General features: G+C 40.1%; 1 pseudogene; it reads right to left on the bottom strand.

Moving 5' to 3' along the window:
• Positions 1-3,843: 3,843 nt before the first annotated feature.
• Positions 3,844-5,030, bottom strand: part of LOC102877950 — a 2,554-nt pseudogene continuing 1,367 nt past the window's right edge.

The following is a 5,030-nucleotide window of genomic DNA, read 5'->3' as shown; positions in this document are numbered from 1 at the left end:
CAGTGGCCTCTCAGTATTTATTCAGTGCCTAGAAAACAGGCAAAAATTACCCAATTTCCACAGAAAAGCTACAGATGGACACTCCACTTCTTTTTCTCTCTCTCCCTCCTTGCCACTCTCTCTCTCCCCGTCTCTCTTTTTCTCATTTGCAAAGTGGGATCTCCTGTGTTGTTTCTGGGAGAAGGAATTGTGTGTAGTTTTTTGTCATCTTTGTACTTTTTTGTATAGCTTGACCTTACAAAACCATCAACATTTATCTTTAAAAACATTAAAGTCGTGAAGACATTACTTTAAAAATACATGTGGAGATTTATGTTTATTGAGAACGTATTTACTTTTAAATCCTATTTTGCTCTGCCTGCCAGGAACAAAATTGAACTTTGTGCTCAATTGCACATTGAGTGTTTTCCTGTCTTTATTCCAGGACCTGGAGTCAGAAGGCCTGGGTTTGAGTCCTGATTCTACTATTTACCATCAGGTGGCTTTTTGGCAAGTTAGTTAACCCCTTTGTGCCTCAGTTTCCTCATTTAACAGTATCTGCTTCACAGGGTTCTTGTGAGGATTAAGTGATACAGGTTAAGCACGTAGAACAATGCCTGGATCACAGTAAATATTTATAAATATTAGCTATTTTTCAGTTTTAATAGATTTTCACTGCCTGAATTTCATCCGCAAGCCATTTTTCAGGAAGGGCTCACGAATATTATATCTCTTCACTTGCCTCCACTTACCTCACACTTCATTTGCTACCTGTTCCCGGTCTTCTACTCCTGTCATTATCTATAACATCCCACTGACCTTTTAATTATATATAAATTCCACTGACTTTGTAGTTCATCAAATTCTAGATGGCACTGATTATAATCTGTACCATTATAGTATAAACCACTTAAGAAAAAAACTTAAAGACACCGTCAATTCTGAAATACATCCCAAGTTAGAGATGTTCAAATGTATAGGGATAAAAGTGTAACTTTTAATCTATCAATACGGTAAGAGTGCTCTGCTCTCTTTATTCCTGACTTGGACCCTTCCTGTCGATGAACTGTTCCTGGTCCTTCGACGCATTAGTTGACCTGAATAAGTCTTCCACCCAGTCCAGTCTGGCCTCCAGGACTCTGTGCCAGTGCCACTCCAGTGGCTGGTATTTCTGCTGGGTCCGCTCCAAGACAAGTAACTTTGTCCACACAGCTGGTAGAAAGTACAACAAATTCAGGTTTCCCCTGGATTTGGCAGCTTGTAACCTGAGCTAATGTTAATCTTTAAAGCCAGTGGCTGTGAGGTCACCTGATTTTCTTACCTCCATTGACTGTTTTGCTGCTTCCTGCTTCGGCCTGTCTGAGTTAGGTTGTTCTGATGGGAAATAAAAATTATTTGCTTGAGATAAGTTCCTAAGGAGAGAAATGTGGAGGAAAAAGCTAACCAAGGTCCAATGTAATTTCCCCAGGCAGTGGGCAAAGGACAGAGCTCAATTGTCATTATCTTGTCTGCGTGGGTTTTGATTACTCAATTATATTTGGAGTAATTCCTTCTTTGTTTTTTGCATAATTCAGTGAATGGTGGGGTGTGTTAGGAAAGGTTCAGCCTGACATCATGCACGACCCCGCAGGCAGGGACTAATTTAGGAGTCTGATGTTGACTGAGTGCCTTTCCTATCGTGCCCATCCATGGCCATTATGGAGAGAAACAGGGCTCTGGAAACAGAGTAACTAGAATTTAAATCCCAGATGTCATTTCTTAGCTGGATGACCTTGAGGAGTGAGTTGGTCTCTGAACCTCCAGAGTCATAAAACAGGGATAATAATACTTCAGAGTTGCTGGGAAGCACCAGGAATAGCAATGAGCACACGGCCAGTTCTCAACAAATGCTAGTAGAAACAAACGTCGAATGCCTACCATGTACTGACACTGTGCAGATATGAAAGAAAAGCTAACACTATTCGCGTAGCAGAGGCATTATTATAGCATTTTTTATATAAAAGCTCCCCAAGTTTCAAGCTGTTAAGCAGCCAAGCCAGCAATCATCCAAGTTTTTCTTGGGACTGCAGCCTCAGCCAGCACTTCTGCAAAGTTCTCTGGGCAGCAAGCCCTGGGGTGAGAAACTGGGCCAGCCTGCTATATGAATATCTTCTTGGTCTGAAGCCAGGTGGGCCAAGCCTAGAAGGCTAGGTTTTTGCCAGGTGTTGAGCAGCATGACCTAGACAGTCTGAGGTAGCTGTTTTCTTGTGGCACAAGTTAGATGGGCTGGCACTTGCCTCTAATCCAAACTCACCAACCCAGGGCTGCTTCCATGCCTGCTGACAAGGGGCTTGTCTCTCACCTCTGCATGACTCTAAAAAACAGTCACTATGATCCAAATGCCAGCCAGGGTCAGAGCCCCATGAGAGAAGACTGAGAGAACCACCCCCTACCCAGGCATCATTTGACTTCTAAATGAGGCACCAATCCCTAGGAAGGAATAACTAGCAACAGGGCATACTTGAAAGGCCAAGGAAGCAGTGTGGAAATTAAATAAGACTGATGGAATTCAAGAAAGGGGCAAGACCACTTGGGGCTGAGGCAGCTTGTCTATAACCATCAAAGAGGCTATCTAGGTCATAAACTCAAAAACCTACAAGATTTGGGAATGTGAAATTAGAATGAGTGACATAGGCTTGTATCACAAAATAGGGGACGGTGGGGGCAACCTTTGACTTGGGGCTGCAGACCCTTGTGATACAGTTGGCCCATAGGAATGTTTGCTTATTCTCTTCTAAGTTCAACTGATATCATTCAAGAGAGAACTTGAAAACTATATAATTCCTGCCAAATCCTCCTAGGGGTCTTGGAGGTGGGGAGATGGTTGAGGAATACAAAAAACGGCCATGTGATCTAACAGAGCTTCCATCTATTTAAGAAGTTTTCAGGAATCATTCTTGCTGGTCTTATAGTAAGCTTTAACTGTGATTTTTCCTCATAATTGCTGTGAGACAGACACTGGAAATCATATGACTTACCAGGTAGACTTCCCATTTTGTTAGGTCAGAGCCAAATATTTGGCTCATTTAGTGCAAATGTATGTCTTTATGGTTCTCATTTTATATTAGCCTCATTTCCCTTTCTCAAGTATCTTTTAATATACATCATTCTTTTTTTTTCCTGTAAGAATGTCTCATTATTAATAATATATACAAAACAACTTACTGGAATTGCTACTTCATCTATCTTCATTACGAGTCATTTCAGCTCTAGTTTCCTGACTTACATAAGATGATTTCTACAGTTCACACTATTTTTGGAGAACAATTTTTAAAAAGAGCAATTAGTGTTTCAGAATTATTTAAAACAAAATAAATAAAAAACTCTGTCACCAGCATCACTGTATTATAGTTTATCCTCAACAAAGTCTAGGGTTTATTTTCACATTAGAAGAGCAACTTCTAATTACAGCATTACAGGTGAAAAAAGTTCCTGGACATTATTCTAAAAGAGAAACCACAAGGATAATCATGGTTGTAGTCTCTATTAGGGAAATTAATGCTGGGGTTAATCTAAATTGAATTAAATCACTTTTCTTTCCTCAATCCTAGCCTCATTCTTTTTTTTTTTTCCTGATTCAACTGTTAAATCTATATAAATACCAAACCACAAACACACAAAGCTACTTCTAATTACAGCATTACAGGTGAAAAAAGTTCCTGGACACCTGTAATGAAACAAGTCACTTTACACTTGATCCAGACCAAATGCTTTGCTTTCGGCTAAAGGCAAGTTTTACAGAGCAAAGGGCAGGTTGAGATTGTGTACTAATCTTCATTCCTCCCAAACATCTTACCATAAACATAAGCCAAGGTTACAATGACCGTTTCTCCAAGGTGCACTTTATTGTTCACTACCAACAGTTCTTACTTCTGAGGGGAGAGAACGTAAAAAAACAAAAACCAGTGTACTCTAACTGATGCTTTACCTATGGTTTTGAAATGGACATATAATAGCAAATCCATTTATAACTCTACGATATTATGTTTAAGATATATACATATAGTTGAAATGCATTCTTAGGCCAGAACCTGGTCAGAATTACTTGGACAAAATGTTTATCACCCACAAACCTTCACTCCGATTAAACTTTAGGTTGGATTCACTGTCTCTATGGTGTTTGGTTTGTGAGACAATGTTTTCCTTCTCATACTTTTATTTTCTTATCCCTGTGCAGGCTGGCCGACAGCCAAGTCCCCTGCATACATCAGCCACTAAGCATGCTCTGGTGTAGTCTAGCCATTTTTGGTCTTGCTGTCCTGAGGGCTGTGCAAACCAGTTGAATCCAACTTTGCCTCAATCACAAGCAGGCAGGGCATTTCAAGGATCATAAATTTAAAATTTGCCAACCTAAGATCAACTTACAGGATTTAAAGTCCGTTGAAATTGTGAAAAGATAGCTTGGCTGCTGAGTGTGTGTCATTTTCCTATGTTTGCACATACACTAATGGGGTACTAAACGAGGAAATCCAATCTGAACAGAAACGATCTCCTGCCAGTTCTACGAATGACATACTTGTGGCAGACTAGAAGACAGGAAGAAGCAGTATTTTTCTTAGATATTTGAAATACAACTTTATTCTGATTCTAAACAAAAAGGAATGGGAATGACAATAACAAACAAGATTTCACCACTGAATACCGTGGTGACCTTAGCAGTCTTATTTGAAACTCAGTAAAGAAACTGCGTTCCAAAACAACTAAATATGCGGGTCCAAAATATGAAGGTATTTTTTTAACTGCCACGTTCACTTTGAAGCCCATTCATCTTCTTCAGCACCCCAAAGACTAAGCACATGTTCTGCTTAGCTACATAATAAGTGGCAAACATGCTGCACCACTGACATCACAGGACAGTTACCTATATAACTAGACTTCTGACACTGGGCTCCAGCTTCACTCTCACAGGCTGTCATCCTCATCCAGCAGAGCAATTGTCTGAATGACCTCTAGATCATGCTCATATTGTGCTGCTTAATAAGTTTGGGTTCATGACAATCTCTGGAAGGGAA

The sequence above is a fragment of the Pteropus alecto genome, unplaced genomic scaffold (assembly GCF_000325575.1).
Source record: "Pteropus alecto unplaced genomic scaffold, ASM32557v1 scaffold98, whole genome shotgun sequence".
Classification (NCBI taxonomy): domain Eukaryota; kingdom Metazoa; phylum Chordata; class Mammalia; order Chiroptera; family Pteropodidae; genus Pteropus; species Pteropus alecto.
Note: the sequence above shows the minus strand (reverse complement) of the source record. Positions and strands in the feature narration are given on the sequence as shown.